Below are 10938 nucleotides of genomic sequence, written 5' to 3' on the forward strand. Positions count from 1 at the left end.
GATGCTGCCTTATTTTTTTATTTTTGTTCTGAGATTTCTATTATATAGCATTAAAAGTGCCAATTAGACAAGGTTTGCCCCCCCCCGGGAATTCAGCTTATGGGCGCCCATGGCTCCTCCCACTTACTCTGACATTAGCAGGTTAGTATCTATTTGTCAGTCACTGAAAAATGGTGCGAATTTGTATTATTCGTAATTGCGAAAGCAGAAAGAAACTTGGTGAGCCGGGCGGAGTGGTTTGCAAATGTCCCATCTCACAGGTATGACTTAAGTTATATACAAATTATGACTTAATATATTATTTAGATACAACAAACTTAACTGATTGGCCAATGTAGGATTTCTAAAACGGGGGGCGGGGTTGATTAAATTTGTGAAAATAAGGAAACTTCTAGCGCTAACTTTTAATCAATACTGCAACAGGGAAATAGCCGAAAATTCATAGTGGAGAGGGATCAACGAAATGGCGGGAGTATTTGAAATTTGCCATAAAATGTTTTACCATAAAGTGGCAACCTAGCAGTTTTAGCACAGATTATCTTTTAAGTTTCATATTAGTCTGTGGTTTGTAGATAGTAATATTGCGCTATGGAGTGTCAAAAATTTTTCTTATATTTTTTTTTTATTGGTAAGGAAAAAATTTCCCTTTAATTTCGATTTTATTTTATTTCCTTTTAACTTTCTTTAATTTTCATTTAATTTTTCCTCGTTTATTCTGTTTTTTGGGCCATAGAAATGTCATTCGAAATTTGATAAAGGATTTTCGTTTTTCTTCTAATAACTGGTGGAATGGATGTGACGGTTTATCATTTTTTTTTTTTGTTATTTTCACGTCGTGGCATTTACTTTCTCAGATTGTAGTTTGTGTTTGACTTGAAAAGGCTAATTACCCGTTTTGGCGGAGAGCCGAGATAAGAGCTAGTTTTGGTGTGTATGAATGTTTTTGTATGAAATTCTCAGACCTTTCCCGGACTTTAGATAATAAAAAACCTCTGTTTGAAAATCTTTGTACTTTGTGAATTTAGATAGCGGTTAGGATTATTGATATCGGTGCGTAAAAACAGCTCCTCTCATTTGATCTGCCATCAGCGGTCCAATTACCCTGGAACACGTATTTTGGCAGAACCTTTATCAAAATGCCTTAGAAATCAACTAAAAACTTCGAAACCTACTTGCAATTCCCAAAAACATCTAATAATAACATTGAACTTCTAATTACCGATTTTCATATATGTATTGGAATAAATTAATTTAAAATTACATTCTTTAAAATTTAGTGTTACAACGTCAAAGCCAAGTTTCGCGTTCAAGAGAAATCTGACTTTAAATGTCGCTTATGTTTATACTTGTTTAAATGTTCTACGAAGCACTCGCATCTCGGTCCAGGTTTTTATAATGGTTGAGATAGGGAACGATCATACTGTACCAGCGTATGTGCATTCCTAGTATGATCGGAATTGTAATTAAAATTAGTAAAAAATATATCCACGAAATAAGCTGGTGCACCACCATCCAAACATTGGAAGGGCATATTTATTCACATTTACCCTAAGCAATAAAATTTCAAGTTTCAGTGTTTTGAAACCACGTGGAAAATATACGGTTTTATTTACAAGTATATTCGCTTGTACTTGTCACCGTATGTTCCTTAAATAAGCACAAAGTCAAATTTTAGTGTAAATGTGAGGGTTGATGGACCGTTAGTCCAAATTACATACAGTATAAATTATATTTATTATCAAATTTTAATCTTGTTCTTTTGTCTCGTTTGTATTTTTCTTTATTCGATAAGCACCAAATTTATTTTAACTTCGGAACCTATGTTACTTTAAAAAAAAAGAAGCAGTACTGAAATATTAGTGTAAAATGGCGGGGGAGGGGGTTAATGTAGTGCTAATCTTCTTCACATACAGCATAATAAGCAGCAACAAGGTAATACGTAAATTTGAAACCTAACATACTTCCGGCAAAATAGATCCAAGCTACTCAGAGACTCTTGTTATAATTGAAAGACAAAGTGCAATATACCCCTTCACATACAGAATAATTTACATGTGTTACAAACTTTTAATGTCGCTATTTTATTCGGTTTGATAGTAGTTGTTAAGCAACAAAAAGGTAATTTATTACTCTGGATCCTAACTTGTTTTAAAATCAGAATCAGTAATCAAATTTTAGTGTAAAATGTGTGGCCTGATTGAGCGCTAATATGTATTATCAATTTTTAATGTCACTCTTTTATTTCACTTGTTTTTTTGATTTTTGTTTAATTCGGTAAGCAGCAAGGTAATTCGTAAATTTGAAACCTAACAAACTTCTGGTAAAATACATCCAAGCTAGTCAGAGACTCGTGTTATAATTGACAGACATAAACGCAATATACCCCTTCACATACAAAATAATTTACATGTATTACTAACTTTTATTGTCGCTATTTTATTCCATTTGGTAGTAGTTGTTTTTTGAATTTGGTAAGCAACAAGAAGGTAATTTATTAATTTGGAACCTAACTTGCTTTAAAACTCAGAAGTAATGTAGTCATATTTTTAGTGTAAAATGTGTGGGTTGATGGAGCGCTAATATGTATTAACCACTCTTAATGTCACTCTTTTATTTCAGTTTTTTTTTTTAATTTGGTAAGCAGCAGCAAGGTAATACGTAAATCTAAACCTAACACACTTCTGTTAAAATACATCCAAGCTACTCAGAGACTCCTGTTTTAATTCACAGACATAAATGCAATATACCCCTTCACATAGACAATAATTTACATGTATTTCAAAATTTTAATGTCGCTATGTTACTCCATTTGGTAGTAGTTTTTTTTTAAATTCGGTAAGCAACAAGAAGGTAATTTATTACTTTGGAACCTAACTTGCTTTAAAAATGAGAAGCAGTAGTCCAATTTTAGTGTAAAATGTGTGGGTTGATGGAGCGCTAATATGTATTATCAATTTTTAATCTCACTCTTTTATTTCACTTTTTTTTTAATTCGGTAAGCAGCAACAGGGTAGGCCTAATACGTAAATTTGAAACCTAACTCAATTCTGTTAAAATACATCCAGGTATAATATATCTGGTATAATAAGCTACTCAGAGACTCTTGTTATAATTCACAGACATAAGTGCAATATACCCCTTCACGTAGAGAATAATTTACATATATTACAAACTTTTAATGTCGCTATTTTACTCCATTTGGTAGTAGTTGTCTTTTAAATTCGGTAAGCAACAAGAAGGTAATTTATTACTTTGGAATCTAACTTGCTTTAAAAATGAAAAGCAGTAGTCAAATTTTAGTGTAAAATGTGTGGGTTGATGGAGCGCTAATATGTATTATCAAATTTTAATTTATTTATTTAATAATGCACATAATGGTAAGCTAAAAAGCTTGTCGTACTAATACAATATATAATAAAATGAAAGGCAACACAAAGGTCTAAACTGAAAAGGCACTTGTGTAAAACTGGCTATCAACCAACATATTCTTAAACGATTCAACTGATCCGGCTTCAACAACTTCTGGCGGTAAATTATTCCAAGAGTCTGTGACCCTATTAACAAATGAATTGTGTCCAATTTTCCTATGGGTTCTTGGTGGGTAAATTTTATAAGGATACTGTCATGTCAAGTGGTAGTGGCTGAATTCGAAAAATTTTCCTAACCCAATATCGTCCACGCCGTTGATTATTTTGAATGTGTTTATGAGGTCGGTACGACGCCGTCGGAAATACATTGAAGGAAGTTGGAGCCTAGTTAGTCCTTGTGAGTAAGGAAGGTGTTTCAAATAAGGGATCATTTTTGTCACCCGCCTCTGAATCTTTTCAACTCGGTGCTCGTCTGTTACATTTAGAGGAAACCAAACAGAAGTATTATATTCAACAACTGGCTGAACAAATGATTTATAAAGTAACATAAAATTCTTAAGATTAAACTTCCCGAAATTCCGTTTTAAAGTGAGGAGTTGGTAACTTGTATTTCTTTCTACAGTCAAATCATGTCTATCAAATTTTAAATGCGTATCAAAGTGAACACCGAGGTCGCGTACAAATTATTCTGACCGTATATATGAGCCAGATAGGGAGTATGCACGGCTGGGCTGATTTTTATTCCCGTTATGAAGCACTGCACATTTTGATGCATTTACAAACATCGAGTTAGATTCGCACCATCGTGATATTGAATCAAGATCTTCTTGAAGTATAGGCTCATCATCGGTAGTTGCTATTGGTCGGTAAATTTTGGCATCATCATCAAACAACTTCACTGACGAATGACGAACACAAGATGGTAAATCATTGATGAAAATACAGAAGAGTATAGGGCCCAAGCAACTAACCTGGGGTACCCCACTCAGGACATCAATTGATTGAGATGCTGCTTCACCGACAACTACCTGTTGAGACCTACCACGCAAATAATCAGCAATCCAATCAACAGTTCTTACACCAATATTATAGAGTCGATATTTTTCAACTAGTTGTGACATAGAAACTTTGTCAAAAGCTATGGAGAAGTCTATGTAAATGCAATCAAACGGTATGCCAAAATCAGCATAATGTTGAAAATCAACAAGAACTTCCAGAAGTTGAGTGTTGCAAGACCTTCTCTTACGAAAACCATGCTGGGCAGGATTCCAAAGATTATTTTCATCAAAATAAGTTTGGATTGTTGCAACAATCAGCTTTTCCATAACCCCGCAAAATATAAATGTGAGGGAGATCGGACGGTAATTTTTAAAATCTGATGTTAGACCGGCTTTGTGCAGGGGTTTAACCATCACCTTCTTCCAACCTGAGAGACAGGAACCTGTCGCCAAGGCCTTATTGTGCGGAAACGTAAGCGGTTGTGCAACTACATCAGCAATCTGTATTATCATAGTGTTAAGAAATCCATCTATATCTGGGGACTAAGATGTATCAAGCCTTTCAAGTATTTGATGAACCTCTGCAGCACTAAAGTCTATATCATTACATGATAAAGTCCCACTATGTATTCCCTGAACTAAATCTTGGTCATGATGTGTCTGGTTAGGTGTAACAAAAACTGATGCAAAAATTTCATTAAATATGCATGCTTTATCAAAATCGTCATCAAGTTTTTGTTGTGTAACCGGATGCGTGAATGTGCAGTTACTCGGTGAAAAGTTCGGCTTGTTTCTATTTACATATTTCCAAAACTGCTTTGGGCAAGTTTTGCTCGACTGAATAATGTGTGGTTCCACTACTTCCCTATTTGCTCTTAACAACTCTGTGGCCCTGTTCCTAGCACGTTTATACAATGACCATGTGTCATCATCCTGATTCATAGAACTTGGTTTTTGCGAAATCTTTTGTTCAATTTTTAGTTTAGTGTAAGATCTCCAAAGATGATTTTTTTCCCGGATTGACTTGAGTATATGTCTAGGTAGTTTTGGTCTCTTCCTTTGGCCAGAATATTTTTTTAATCAAAGGAACAAATCTATCCCTACATTCTATCAATGCCTGTTTAAAAATTCAAATGCAACGTCAGGCGCCACTTTTCCTTTCTGCAGCTCATCCGTGATATTCAAAGACACAAGGAATTCCCTCATTGACTGATAATCAGCCCTACCATAATCATACCTACGAGAATCAGTATTTTCTCGCTGGACAAACGTATTCATAGTAATTTGAATTACAGAATGGTCACTTTTTCCTAGTGAAGAAAACATTTCCAAGCCTAAAATATCATCAACATGTTTCGTAATTACTAAATCCAATATTGAGGGAATAGAATCGCCTCTTTCCCATGTGGGGCTATTTACAAGTTGGTGCAAAAATAAATCATCAAGTCTATCTAAAAAAGTCTGTTCATACGACTCACCTGGACGACTTGTGCTCAGCGTCTGCCAATCAATATTAGGGAGGTTGAAATCACCCACCACAAGTAATTTGTGACTATTTTTCACAAGATAAGTCAAACAATTCAAAATATTGGCATCATTTACACAACTAGATGGACCAAGTGTTGGGCTCAGAAACCAAGTGATGGACCAAGTGTTAAACCAAGTGTTAAGTGTTGATGGACCAAGTGTTAAACCAAGTGTTAAGTGTTGATGGACCAAGTGTTAAACCAAGTGTTAAGTGTTGATGGACCAAGTGTGTAAAAAGCAGCAAGACGCAGATAATTATTCAGCGAAGGTAACTTAATATCAACTACAAGGCACTCAGAAACCAAATCAAAAATGGGGTTAACAATCTCACTGAACTTAACGGATGTATGATTATAAATGCATATCCCTCGTTTTACTTATTTATTAAACAATAAACTATAATCAGTTAGATGCTGAAAGTAAGCTAATGGGTCATTACAATGTTTTGGCAAAACTTCAGTTACAACAACCACATGTGGCACACGGACCCGCGTTAAATCACTAAATTCTTCCCATTTAGTATACAAAGAGTCAGTATTAGTATAAATCACTTGCAGATTTTCACTCCGACATCTCAAATCCGGCTTGGCGACGAAAAGGCTCCTCGTGAACTAATTCCGGTCCGTTTTTGCGTGTCTTGATCTTCCAACCGCTCTCTCCGGCTGCAGTTTTCTCATTCAGCTCATTTTTTAGGAACATCATACTTCTTCTTATCGATTAACTCGGCTTCACTTTTGTCATGAGAAACTCGAAAATTTGGTATTTTAGTTTTAAGAGCATCTTGTTTACTCACTAAGAAGAAGGCGGCCAAATCGCGATCGAGCGGGGATTTGAATATCATTTTTATCGGCCTACTTCTATTAACTTGTTTACGACCCAATCTCACATAAAAGAAACATTTCACAGGGCAATCGCGCAAGAGTTCTTCGTTGATAAACTTTAAGTCCACCTGATTCTGCAACTTTTGGTTCACTGCAGCGTCTTCTTCTGGGCCAAATAAAATTGGATTCTTCTGTTTTTGTGCAATGTCTCCAAGCTCACGCTGAACCTGGTTAGTATCCTGCACTGGAACTCGGCTCTGCAAGTCTATGTCAATTTTACCGGAAATTTCATCGAACAGGCTTTGTTTAGCCTTAGAAACTTCGACTGACACTACGGTGGTAACCTGTTGTTTTAAATCAGCTTGGGAACATTTAGAAGCTATTTCTTGCTCTATTAGGGAAATTCGTTCAGCCAGAGGTTTCAACAGTGACTGGAATTTTATCTCAAGTTCGTTCTGTAGATCTGCTTTGAACGTGGCAAGGGAATCAATCACTATTTCATGAATGATTTCAGGTGTGATAGGCTTATCACTATATTTACACCTAGGGAAGTGCCACATGGATCCCGAACGGCGACTCATTCTAGTAAATAGTTCATATTTGGGATCAGACATGTTGATAAATGTGACACACAACCACTGTTCACAACCATCACAAAGGATGGCTTTTCTGTCTTCTTACAGTCCCAATCCACATGCTGAGCATTTATCTACACCTTTTTTGGGAGACTGTCGAGGACGTTTTGATGCTGTGCTCATATTCGTTACAAATTTTTTTTTTTCTTTTTTGGCTAATTTTGAATCAGCACACAAGGTGGCAACACTGCACTACGAATTTCGGGCACAACTCCGCCAGCGCAACAGTCAATCTCCGGCAACACTGCTCATATTAAAATTTATTTCCACCGTGTTTGTATAGTTATGAAGGACCAGAAAAGAGAAGAGACAGAGGTTTTGAGTCTTGTTTTCTATCGCAGTCAATTCACTGATTATTTTCCAGCCGATTGATAGATACCAAAGTCTGTCAAAATTGATAGCGTTTGCCACAAAAATCAAGTTTATTTCACTTAGAATAAATAGCACGTGTTATCACGTGTTAATCTCACTCTTTTATTTCACTTTTTTTTAATTCGGTAAGCAGCAACAAGGTAATACGTAAATTTGAAACCTAACACAATTCTGGTAAAATACATCCAGGTATAATACATCAGGTATAATAAGCTACTCAGAGACTCTTGTTATAATTCACAGACATAAGTGCAATATACCCCTTCACGTAGAGAATAATTTACAGATATTACATACTTTTAATGTCGCTATTTTACTCCATTTGGTAGTAGTTGTCTTTTAAATTCGGTAAGCAACAAGAAGGTAATTTATTACTTTGGAACCTAATTTGCTTTAAAAATGAGAAGCAGTAGTCAAATTTTAGTGTAAAATGTGTGGGTTGATGGAGCGCTAATATGTATTATCAAATTTTAATCTCACTCTTTTATTTCACTTTTTTTTTTAATTCGGAAAGCAGCAACAAGGTAATACGTAAATTTGAAACCTAACACAATTCTGGTAAAATACATCCAGGTATAATACATCTGGTATAATAAGCTACTCAGAGACTCTTGTTATAATTCACAGACATAAGTCCAATATACCCCTTCACGTAGAGAATAATTTACATATATTACAAACTTTTAATGTCGCTATTTTACTCCATTTGGTAATAGTTGTCTTTTAAATTTGGTAAGCAACAAGAAGGTAATTTATTACTTTGGAACCTAATTTGCTTTAAAAATGAGAAGCAGTAGTCAAATTTTAGTGTAAAATGTGTGGGTTGATGGAGCGCTAATATATATTATCAAATTTTAATCTCACTCTTTTATTTCACTTTTTTTTAATTCGGTAAGCAGCAACAAGGTAATACGTAAATTTGAAACCTAACACAATTCTGGTAAAATACATCCAGGTATAATACATCAGGTATAATAAGCTACTCAGAGACTCTTGTTATAATTCACAGACATAAGTGCAATATACCCCTTCACGTAGAGAATAATTTACAGATATTACATACTTTTAATGTCGCTATTTTACTCCATTTGGTAGTAGTTGTCTTTTAAATTCGGTAAGCAACAAGAAGGTAATTTATTACTTTGGAACCTAATTTGCTTTAAAAATGAGAAGCAGTAGTCAAATTTTAGTGTAAAATGTGTGGGTTGATGGAGCGCTAATATGTATTATCAAATTTTAATCTCACTCTTTTATTTCACCTTTTATTTTTAATTCGGTAAGCAGCAACAAGGTAATACGTAAATTTGAAACCTAACACAATTCTGGTAAAATACATCCAGGTATAATACATCTGGTATAATAAGCTATTATACTATATAAGTGCGGTAATTTATTAATTTGGAACCTAACTTCCTTTAAAAATCAGAAGAAGTAGTCAAATTTTACTGTAAAATGTGCGGGTTGATGGAGCGGTAATATGTATTATCAACTTTTAATGTCGCTCTTTTATTTCGCTAGTTTTTTTTTTTTTTTTTTAATTCATTAAGCAGCAACAATGTAATAAGTAAATTTGAGACCTAATACACTTCTAATAAAATACATCCAAGCTACTCAGAGACTCTTGTTACAATTGACAGACATAAGTGCAATATAAAGTGGGAATTTATCTCTAAACTATCTCTTTCTTTATCAATGTTGTTCTATTTGCTGTACTAAATTGATAAGAAAAATGTCACCTTAGTTTCCAGGGTTTATATGATTGCGAGACAAGCGGGATTATAAGACAGGAGAAATTTTTCTAATTTAGGAATTGTTATCCCTAGATCAGAAAAAAAAGAAACGGAAAGAAAAAGGGAGAGAGAGGAGTGGGAGGGAAAAGAAGGGGAAGAGAGATAGAGAGAGAAAGAGAGAGAGAGAGAGAGAGAGAGTTAGAAAGTGTTGGAAATAAAAAGACATGCATATAACATAAATTTGGTTTCTTAGATTTCTTCATCTCTTCTTCTTCTTCTTTTGCTTTCTTTGTTGATAAAGTTCTATGCAAGTAAGGTTTATCAATTCATTAACGTAATTCTTAACAGGAAATCGCTTCTTTTTCGTTCATTGAAAACATAATCAAATTTTACTTTCTTCTTTTACTGATATTAAATATTTTCATCGTTTCTAAAAAAGTAAGTAAGTAAAGTAAGTAAGTATGACGGCACTAGACCCTTAAGGTCCAAACCGGCGGTGCTGATCTCCGTTTCGCGGCCCTCAGCCAGGAAGTGCAATGGGGGGCCGGGGGCCAGCCATCCTGTGCTTTCGAAAGCCCTTCCTGTACACCTTGCCCAGATTTCTCCAGGTACCCATTTAGAGCTGGGTCGACTCTGGCTAAGCTTAAAGAGTCACACCACTGACCCGCGTCCCAAGCCCAAATAACTGGCCACGCCAGGGATCGAACCCGTGAGTAGAAGGGGGGGGGGGTAAAGGTCCCACGATTACACCACCCCTTCGAATCCCGATCCGGACACTTTTTTTTAAAACTCCCACGATCACCACGTGGTTTATGGTCCTAATATGGGCATAGAGTCCCGAGGGGAAATTGATTGCGTAATCGATTGGGACTTTGGAACACCTGTGCTGTCAGTCATTAATCAAATTGTTTCCAGGCAAAGTTTAATAATGTCTGACAGGTACTGTCAACATTTCTCCAAACCACGTGGTCCTGTCAGCATTTTTAATGCTGACGGGGCACCAAATATGGGCATGGAATCCCCTGGGAAATTGATTGCGTAATCGATTGGGAATTTGGAACACCTGTGCTGTCAGTCATTAATCAAATTGTTTCCAGGCAAAGTTTAATAATGTCTGACAGGTACTGTCAACATTTCTCCAGAAATAGATCCAAGTCATTAATGTCTTTGCCTCGGAAACAACTCTTTTGGTCGAACTCCAAAGATATTAATAACCAAATGCCATGGAAACAGTTCTCCAAGAAATATCTTAGCGATGAATTGTTTTAGCGCGGGAATCAGGTTTCTTATTAATTTGAAATGCGTTAGCGCAGAGATGCCAAAAACAAAAAGAACACGCTGAAATTACGTATAGGGATTATTTGGGCGAAACTGTTTTAGACAGGTTATGGAATTATTTCGGCGAAACAGTTAGAGACATTCTACAAAGATGATTATAGAAGAGAATTTGAGGGTGAAACTCTGTGGTCGTTATAATACACAAGTTC

This window comes from Artemia sp. Qi Xiang Cuo, chromosome 18 (genome assembly GCF_049724085.1).
Source record: "Artemia sp. Qi Xiang Cuo chromosome 18, ASM4972408v1, whole genome shotgun sequence".
NCBI classification, from domain to species: domain Eukaryota; kingdom Metazoa; phylum Arthropoda; class Branchiopoda; order Anostraca; family Artemiidae; genus Artemia; species Artemia sp. Qi Xiang Cuo.